This window comes from Tursiops truncatus, chromosome 11, assembly GCF_011762595.2.
Source record: "Tursiops truncatus isolate mTurTru1 chromosome 11, mTurTru1.mat.Y, whole genome shotgun sequence".
In the NCBI taxonomy this organism is placed as follows: Eukaryota; Metazoa; Chordata; class Mammalia; order Artiodactyla; family Delphinidae; genus Tursiops; species Tursiops truncatus.
The window spans coordinates 58,001,722-58,012,471 of NC_047044.1; the positions used below are offsets into that span (position 1 = coordinate 58,001,722).

The 10,750-nt window shown below is 40.1% G+C and overlaps 1 long non-coding RNA gene across 1 annotated transcript in view; it reads right to left on the bottom strand.

Moving 5' to 3' along the window:
• Positions 1–305: 305 nt before the first annotated feature.
• Positions 306–10,750, bottom strand: part of LOC141275862 (uncharacterized) — a 56,626-nt gene continuing 46,181 nt past the window's right edge. The window contains exon 3 of the long non-coding RNA XR_012324347.1: positions 306–332. This is a non-coding gene — a long non-coding RNA (uncharacterized lncRNA). The remainder of the gene's footprint in view (positions 333–10,750) is intronic.

Consider the following 10,750-nt stretch of genomic DNA (forward strand, 5'->3'; position numbering starts at 1 on the left):
TGCTGGGATGTCTTCTTTCTCTCTCTTTTTCTCCAATCCTCCATCCTACTGCCTGGAACATGAATGTGATGGCTGGAAATCCAACAGATATCTTAGACCATAAGGACAAGGGCCCTAGGGATCAAGGAGTGGAAAACTTAAAGAATCTGGATCTCTGATGATATCTCAAACTCTCCATACCATTTCCAGAATCCTGTGTGTGTGTACTTCACAATTTTTAAATGGCACTTAGGGTTGTCCTCAGTTTCAGTGAAGATGAAGATAGCCCTGCACTATTCTCGCATTCAAATATTTCTTTCTTCACCCTCACATTTCATAAACCTCGGGTTGCCCTAGAAAAATAAAGATTGGCGCAATATTAGTATGCTCTTCTTAAGATGTGGTGTTTAAAAACTGAAATAGTTGAAATTTAATATCACTTCAGGATCATTTCTCTAATGTGGGGAATTAAACATATGAAGCTTGGATGGGAATATAGCTGATAAGAAGTTATGATAGAAAATCAATCTAGATATAGAAATAATTTAGCAATTATCATATCTATCCCTTTACTCTTTCCTCATATTGATGAATGCTATAAATATCTGTTAGTACTTAATCAGTGTTCTATTCATGAGCATCAGGCAATAAGCCATACATGCTGAACAGAGGATCAAAAAACATAAGGGCTTCTTTGGCATTTTCCTGAGGATTTCGAAGCCCTTAAAGTTACCCATATAGAAATATATCTTAGATATTGTGTGGGAGTTAGATATTAGTTTTATTTCCATGTTGCAAATCTGGAAACACAGAACTCAAGTGATCTGAGGTCCTCTGAGGTAAAAAGTGATTTCTATCACAGATCTGGCACCTGATGCACTCCTTCAACAAATTATTTATTGAGCAGGAATCAAGAGAAAGCTGCTAGAAATAGAGACTTCCCTGGTGGTCCAGTGGTTAGGACTCCGCGCTTCCACTGCAGGCAGCATGGATTCAATCCCTGATTGGGGAACTAAGATCCCGCTTGCTGCTCGATGTGGCAAAAAAAAAGAAGAAAAAAAAAAGCTACTAGAAATGAAACCAGTCCTGTAAAGACTGCTGTTGGCATCTGCAGGGGTCAAGAGAGTAACCCATGGGGACTTCCCTGGCGGTGCAGTGGTTAAGACTCCCTGCTTCCATGCAGGGGGCACGGGTTCGATCCCTCGTCAGGGATCTAAGATCCCTCATGCCAGGATCTTAAAATTTTAAATAAATTTTTAAAAATTAAAAATAAAATAAAAGAGAGTGACCCATGGGCTAGGAATTAAGAATGTCCCTCTATAAGCCTGGAGTGGAGGTTCCTGAGAAGTCAAGGGGGACTCAGATTTGTACACTTTAATACAATTTTTTTTTTTTTTTTTTTTGCCGTGCGGTGTGGCTTGCAGGGTGTCAGTTCCCCGACCACGGACTGAACCAGGGCCACAGCAGTGAAAGCCCGGAAGCCTAACCACTAGGTCACCAGGGAATTCCCAAATTCTTATTTTTAAAAAAGTGAGGGAGTCAGTATCCTCAGGGTGAGAACAGCCCTTCTGCATGTCTCCCTACTGACCTCTATCAGCAGAGGTCAAGTGGGAACCCCAGAACTCTTCATGTCCTGGCAAGATTCCCCACTGTGGGACTTCCCTGGTGGTCCAGTGGGTAAGACTCCATGCTCTCAATGGAGGGGGCCTGGGTTCTATCCCTGGTCGAGGAAATAGATCCTGCATTCATGCCACAACTATGAGCCCAAATGCCACAACTAAAAGACCCTGCATGCCACAAATAAAAGATCCTGCATGCTGCAACTAAAAGATCCTGCATCCTGCAACTAAGACCCGGCACAGCCTTAATTAATTAATTTTTTAAAAAAGATTCCCCACTGTACTCAATATTCACAGCCTCTCTACCACCATCTCCCTTGAGATCATTATGCCCTTTATCCCTGTGCAGTCAGTTATCATTAGAATCCAGGAGTCCCCAGCCATGCCTTATGCCCTGGACTCTAAAATTCCTACAGTCTGTATATCATTGCTTCTAACTCCATTTTACATGCCTTCCCACATTTTGAAATCCTTTCACAACTGAACTCAAGATCAAATATCTGCAAAATCCCTTATATCCTCAATCTCTTCTCTGAACATTTCCTTCACCTTCTTGCTCTAAGTGTAACCTGGCTCTCCTTTGATGGCAATGTTTCCCCTGCAGCCCTCTTGAATGTAGCTATTCTCCTACACTCTGTTACTATTGGGCCTAGAGGTGGGGTAAGTGTCCTCTTTAAATCATAAGTTATCAGACTACAGACAGCCTCCAACTTAGAATTGTTGGACATGGTGATTTTTCAGCTTTACAATGGTGCAAAAGTATATGCATATAGAAGAAACCATACTTTCAAATTTTGAATTTTGATCTTTTCCTGGGCTAGCAATATGTGGTACAATACTCTCTTGTGTTGCGGGGCAGTGCAGTGACCCACAGCTCCCAGTCAGCCACTCGATCACAAGGGTAAACAAGCCATACACTGACAACAATTCTGTACCCATACAACTATTCTGTTTTTCGCTTTTAGTACAGTACAGGCATACCTTGTTTTATTGTGCTTCACTTTACATTTTTTACAAATTAAAGGTTTGTAGCAACCCTGCATCTAGCGTGTCTATTGGTGCTATTATTTCCAACAGCACTTTGTTTCCATGTCACATATTGGTAATTCTTGCAATATTTCAAACTTTTGCATTATTATCATATTTGTTATAGTGATCTGTGATCACTGATTTTTAATGCTACTACTGCAAAAAGATTATGATTCACTGAAGGCTCAGATAATGGTTAGCATTTTTTAGCAATAAAGTTTTGTTGTTGTTTTGGTTTGGTTTGGGGTTTTTTGGCCATGCCACGCAGCGTGCAGGATCTTAGATCCCCAACCAGGGATCGAACCTGTACCCCCTGCAGTGGAAACACAGTCCTAACCACTGGACCGCCAGGGAATTACCAATAAAGTATTTTTTAATTAAGGTATGTACATTGTTTTTTTAGACATAATGCTGTTGCACACTTAGGCTATAGTATAGTGTAACCATAACTTTTATATGCACTGGGAAACCAAAAGATTTGTGTGACTCACTTTATTTATTTATTTATTTTTGCGGTACGTGGGCCTCACCGCTGTGGCCTCTCCCGCTGCGGAGCACAGGCTCCGGACGCGCAGGCTCAGTGGCCATGGCTCACGGGCCCAGCCGCTCCGCGGCACGTGGGATCCTCCCGGACCGGGGCACGAACCCGTGTTCCCTGCATCGGCAGGCAGACTCTCAACCACTGCGCCACCAGGGAAGCCTGACTCATTTTGACATTTGCTTTATTGTGGTTGTCTGGAACCAAACCTGTAATATCTCCAAGGCATGCCTGTATTCAGTAAGTTACATGAGATGTTCAAGACTTTACTATATTTATTTATTCAAAGTTTTGCTTTGTTTGTTTTTTGGCCATGCCATGTGGCTTCTGGGATCTTAATTCCCCGACCAGAGATCCAGAGATTGAACCCGGGGCTATGGCAGTGAAAGCACTGAGTCCTAATCACTGGACTGCCAGGGAACTCCCTTATTTATTCGTTTATTTTTACATTCTTTTAAAAATATTTTTTCCATTACGGTTTATCCCAGGAGATTGGATATAGTTCCCTGTGCTATACAGTAAGACCTTGTTATTTATCCATTCTAAATGTAATAGTTTACATCTACTAATCCTAAACTCACAGTCCATCCCTCTCCCTCCTCCCTCCCCCTTGGCAACCACAAGTCTGTTCTCTACATCTGTGAGTCTGTTTCTGTTTTGTGGATAGGTTCATTTGTGCCATATTTTAGATTCCACATATAAATGATATCATATGGTATTTTGCCTTTTTTTCTGATTTCACTTAGTATGATAATCTCTAGTTACATCCATGTTGCTGCAAATGGCATTATTTTGTTCTTTTTTATGGCTGAGTAGTATTCCATTGTATATTATGTCCCACATCTTCTTTATCCATTCATCTGTCGATGGACATTTAGGTTGTTTCCATGACTTGGCTATTGTGAATAGTACTGCTATGAATATAGTACTGCTATGAACATAGGGGTGCATGTAACTTTTTGAATTATAGTTTTGTCTGGGTATATGCCCAGGAGTGGGATTGCTAGATCATATGGTAGTTCTATTTTTAGTTTTCTGAGGAACCTCCATACTGGTTTTGTTTGTTTGTTTGTTTTGTATTTTTGGCTGCATTGGGTCTTTGTTGCTGCATGCAGGCTTCCTCTAGTTGTGGCAAGTGGTGGCTACTCTTCTTTGCGGTGTGCTGGCCTTTCATTGCGGTGGCTTCTCTTGTTGCGGAGCACAGGCTCTAGGCCTGCGGGCTGCAGTAGTTGTGGCTTGCGGGCTCCAGAGCGCAGGCTCAGCAGTTGTGGTGCACGGGCTTAGTTGCTCCGCGGCATATGGGATCTTCCCAGACCAGGGCTCAAAACCATGTGTCCCCTGCATTGGCAGGTGGATTCTCAACCACTGTGCCACCAGGGAAGTCCTGACTTACAGTATTTTCAACTTACCATGGGTTTGACATAACCCCATCGTAAATTGAGGAAGATCTGTATACTACACACTAGCTCTTCTTGTAATTTATTGCCTCTTTCCCTAGGTTACTTCTACTCATTCCTTTAAGGCTTTAGATCCTGGCTCTCTATCACCCTCTCCAGGGACAGCCATCAGAATTCTTGGTGATATCAATAACCCTTCAATACTTTGGCGTTTCAAGTTCCTTGACCTCTTCTCCTCCAATGATATTCTCCTTCACCATACCTGAGCCACCATTTCAATGATTATATGACCTTGTCATCACCAAATAACTGCATCACCAATAACTGCAACCTTGTCATCACCAATTCATTTCCTTGCAACCTTCTTTGGCCACATACTTGAGAATGTGTAATTTTAATATATATTAGATAATTTGGAGGTGATTGTAATTTCTTAAATCTTTTTGTAAAGACATTGAATAATGCATCTCAGCATATTTCTTGCTTCTTTATTGTCTCCCTCATTAAAATGTAAGATGTATGACGGTAAGGACTTTTGTTTTGTTCATTGTTATATCTTCAGCATCTACAACAACACCTGGGCCATAGTAGGTGCTCAATAAATATGTGTTGAATAAATGGAGGAAATGCCTATTACATATCAGGCCCTAGGAGTACAACAAACAAAACAAAATCTCTGACTTTATAGAAACTACAATTTTTAAAAATATTTATTTGGTTGCGCTGGGTCTTAGTTGCGGCTCACAAGCTCCTTAGTTGTGGCATGTGAACTCTTAGTTGCGGCATGCATGTGGGATCTAGCTCCCTGACCAGCGATCAAACCCGGGCCCCCTCCATTGGGAGTATGGAGTCTTATCCACTGCACCACCAGGGAAGTCCCAAGAAAACTACAATTTTATAGTGAAAATAAAAATATTAAAGTGGTAAAAAAAAAAAAGTGGTAAAACTTCACTATTTAGATAACAAAGTACCTTTTAAAATTATTTTTTATTGAGATATAATTGACACATAACATTATATTAGTTTCAGTACAAAATCTTTTTTTAAAATTATTCGGCCATTATGCAAAGGTTTGTTTCTGGTCTCTCTGTTTTGTTCCATTGGTCTACATGTCTGCCTTTAAGCCAGTACCACACTATTTTTTTTTAAAATATTTATTCGGCTGTGTCGGGTCTTAGTTGTGGCAAGTGGGCTCTCTAGTTGTGGCGTGTGGGCTCCAGAGCGTGTGTGCTCAGTAGTTGCAGCATGTAGCCTTAGTTGCCCGGTGGCATGTGGGATCTTAGTTCCCCGACCAGGAATCAAACCCACGTCCCCTGCATTGGAAGGCAGATTCTCAACCACTGGACCACCAGGGAAGTCCAGTACAAAATATTCTTGTATCTGTGTCTGGACTCTATCAATAATACCCCATTCCTGTTATTGGTTATCATTAATGTTTATACAGAGGTGATCAGATCTGTATGAAATCATCACTTTGATATATGCTTGATCGTCTTTGGCAAATTGTCTTAGGATAAGCTGCTCTAACAAAGTACCATATACTAGGTAGCTTATAAACAATTGAACTTTATTTCTCACAGTTTTGGAGGCTAGAAGTTTGAGATCAGGGTACTAGCACGGTTGGGTTCTGCTGAAAGCTCTCTTCCCAGTTGCAGACTGTGACTTTTCATTGTATCCTCACATGGTGGAATGACGGGAAGAGAGAGGTCTCTGGGGTCCCTTCTAAATGGGCACTAATCCCATTTATGATGGTTCACCCTCATGACCTAATTACCTCTCAAAGTCCCCACCTCCTAATACCATCACACTGGAGGTTAGGATTTCAACCAATGAATTTTGCGGGGGACACAAGCATACAGTCTATCACACAAAGCCAAAACTTTAACATTCCAGGATTAGAGTACCAAAATAGTTCTATCTATATACACTACATAAGAGATCCTCCTTACAAGCCAAGCCTTGAGTTTTTGTATGTGAAGGAGTTTAGAACCTGTTTACATACTAGTTTAAAAGCCCTTAGGCTTTCATCTCCTTCCCTCTTTCCTCTGTGTTTTATCCTCTCCTGCTTCATACCAGACCTTGTTCTCTGTTATCCTGTCTTCAACCCCTCCCTTTCTACTAGCTGCTTCTCTTACTCTTCAAACATGATAAAAACAAACAAAAACCACTCCTCATTCCTAAACAAGCTACAAAAATAAAAATCCTTCCCTCAAGTACTAAATATATACAATATTAAACTATCTCTTTTTACTCCTCCATCTGTCCCTTTCAGTCTCAGCTAATGGTGTCACATTTCACCCCCTCTCCCAAACTAGAAGCCTCTTTATCTCTTCCCCACTTCTCTAACTGGTCTTCAAGGGCAGAAATGTATCAAAATTCTGGGTGAGCATTTCTCTTCAGCCCTTCAGCAACTGCTTTAGTTCTGGCTCTACTCTCTTGCCTAAACTACCATAGCTGGCCTGTCTGCAGTCTTTTTACAGCAAATTATATTCCACAAACTTTTGAGCATCTATTATGTGTCTGGCACTGGAAACAAACAAATATGACACCAGTACCTATACGCAAGAAGCTTGTCCACTCACGCTATAGCATCATTCCTATTAAAAACTTGTTGCCAATAGAATTAAGTACAAACTTTTAAGCAGACATATAGGGCCCTTTACCATCTGGCCTGAACCCACTGAACTTCCTGCCTTATCTCTCATCACTCTCCTTTACCTATAGTCTCTCTTAGGCTCTGGCCACACTGAACCTTGCACAGATCCCTGATAATTCCATTGCCTCTGCTTTACATATGCTATATTCTCCATATTCTTCTCCCGGAATACCCTCTTCTACCTCTCACCATTGGCCTGGGAGAAATTCATTCAGCCTTTGAAACTCAGCTTTGATCATTACCCCTCTTTGATGCTTTCCCAGATGCCCCTACTTAGTTCTTTGGGTTGCTGTTCCCACAGTACTCTGTTTACAGCTCTAATATAGTACTTGTCACATGCATTATAATTTATCTATTTACTTATTTACCTTTTCTAGAATTCCTGGAGGTCAGGAACAATATTGCTTTGCTGTATCAGACATATGGTAGGCTCTAAATTCCAATTTTTTTTTTTTTTTTTGCAGTACGCGGGCCTCTCACTGTTGTGGCCTTTCCCACTGCGGAGCGCAGGCTCAGCAGCCATGGCTCACGGGCCCAGCCGCTCCACAGCATGTGGGATCTTCCCGGACCGGGGCACGAACCCGCATCCCCTGCATCGGCAGGCGGACTCTCAACCACTGCGCCACCAGGGAAGCCCTAAATTCCAAATTTTTAAAAAATTAAAAAAATTTTTTTTTGCCACATTGGATGGCTTGTGGGATCTTAGTTCCCCAACCAGGGATTGAAACCTGGCCCACAGCAGTGAAAGCATGGAGTCCTAACCACTGGACTCCCAGGGAATTCCCTCCAAATATTTTTTAAATGAAATCTCTTAGCACTTGGTCTTCTCTTATTTTCCTCCAAATGGAATTACCTAGCCCTTATTTCCTAGAAAAGGGAGCATTAAAAAAATTTCAGGTGAACAACTAAAATATCAGAAAAAAAGAAGCCTCCCTTAACTTTGAAAGCAATCCTATTTCTCCATCATCCCATTATATACTCAGTTATCCTGCAAGGTGCTGAACAAAATGATGTTAATATTCCCCCAAAATCTAATGTCTGAATGTATATGTAACCTTTTTCTGGTCACTTCCTACCTTACACAATGGAAAGAGCACAATGAAGTATTTGCTTATGGCAAACAGAGTTACCCGAGAACTGTAATACATTCTCTCTCATGAAAACCATGAAATTAAAATTATCTGATTTTTTCTGATCCCAGAGAGTACTGCTAATTTACATAGAAACAAGCATATATCACTCTATTTATTGTCTTATTTTCTACAACATGAACAGCTGTAAGGTGATGTTTGGGGTAGAAGACCATTTTTAGAACATTTCAATGTATTTTATTTAAAAATAAATTAGCTTTTTAAAGCTGCTTCCTACACTGAGAGCTGTTCATGCTTTTGTCATCCTACAGTGAGAGACTAGCAGCAAAACTCAAAATATGAAAAAGCTCAACACAAGACACAGTCATTTCTTAACCCTTTCTATTACTGCTAAACCAGACTGGTAAGGTATGCTTCTAAATTGTAGGAAGATAATGATATCAGAGAACATAAAGTAATTTAAGTTGGTATATGTGATGTTTACATTTAGCTAGGTCATGATGTCTCCTTTAAACTTTATGACCAATTTCTTATTTCCTATACCTAGAACAGGTTACTACTTTGCCCCCTTTCCTTTTATTTACCTTACAAATACAAAAGTAACAACCTCTAAGTTCTTATCGTTTTAGAAAACCCCCTCATAAAACTGGACTTTTCTCACCTGTTATAATTTTTTTTTAATTTTTAAAATTTCTCATATCAGCCTATAAAGTTCTCTTTTGCTATTAGTGACTGTGGACACATTGAAATTCAGTCCTCAGTAAAATATCAGGGAGAAGGTGGATGCTACAATTAAAACTGACAAATTCTGTGTTCCTTTTTACTAGTGTTTTAAATTGGCCTGGGTACTTCTTTTCTCTTAGGAGACTGTTAGGATCAAACGTGTGAAATGGCATCTAATACCAAGTATTTTCTAGTTTTTGCCAATTCGGGTTGCATATTTCTCTCCCCAAAGCCCTGACACTACTAACTATACATCTTTGAATCTAGATTTTGCCCCCTACTAGATACAGAACTTTTCAGTGAATTTGAAAAAGAGATCTGGTACAACTTGGGTCCCCATCAGCTAATGGATGAGATAAAATGTAAAGACATGGATAAACCTGATTATAAGCTATCTGTGAAACTTCTGGGTGAGACGCCATTTCCAGAGCTACACTAACATGAAATCCCTTGAAATATGTCCAATGGGGGTAGTAAATAAACTATAAATTACAATGCAATGGATTTGAATTTTCAAAAATTTCTTGTGTGATGGTTTTTCCCATAGCACTTCTTTTGATAAGGGAAAATGCCAGTTATTTCGGGTTGCAGACTTCTAAATGCTATCTTCAATTCAGTTCCTCCATTTTCAGTTCATCTTATATGTTGTTGCCAAATTAATCTTTCTAGAACATAAGAGTGTTACTCTCCTTCAAAAAAACTTCAATAGCTTCCCACTGTCAGAGAAATAAGTTGAAAACAATTATCCTGATACTCAGTGTGACCTACCCTCTCCCTACACTCTGGACTTCCTAGGCCAGGGATTGGCAAACTACAGCCTGCAGGCTGCTAATTTTTTGTATGGCCTTCAAGGTAAGAATGATTTTTACATTTTTAAAGGTTGGAAAAGAAAATCATATGACATGCGGACATAAAAAAATTCCAATTTCAGCATTCTTAGTTTTTTTTCCCAACACACTCTCATTTGCTTACACATTATCTATGGTTGATTTCATGCTACAATAGCAGAGTTCAAAAGCTGCAGTAGAGACCTTGTGGCCTTATCTGACCCTTTACAGAAAGTTTGCCAACTCCACCTAGATATACTTATTCCTGTCTCTTCACCTATCAAGATCCTTGCCTGGAATGTACTGTTCCCACTCATTCCTGTTGTCACCTCTGAGGCTATCAAAGTAAAATTTTCAAAAAATTTCAAAACATGATTCTCCCGCCAATATAAAATTAACGTGAGCCAAGCATTCATTTATTTAACTCACCGAGGGAACCAGTAAGACGGTAAAGCTGGTTCCAGGAGCATTTAAGGAACTAGATATTTACAGGCATAAAAATAAGAATTAGAATAAGGTTGCAGGTTAAACAAAACTGGTTAGCTCCTACAGAGCAATAAAACCATGAACTTTCGAGTTAGCTTTTCTATCAGACAGCAATCTGCAACTCAAGTAACTTCACAATGTCTGAGCTCTTATCATATAACAAATAGCAAGTCAAACACAGGTACCTTCTCCTAGAGAATCATCCTTGGGCAGACAAGTTAAACCATGTCCCAGCGTGAACTGAAGGTCATCCCTCCACTCCTTGCCTTATTTCCATGTTTTGGGTAGTTTTTCTTAACAAGGCCTCTCTTAATCCTTCCAGTCAATATCGACCTCTCCTTTTATGCTCCCGTTATTTTTTGTACTTCCATTATAGGACTCAAATATCTGGATTTGTGTGCTTTA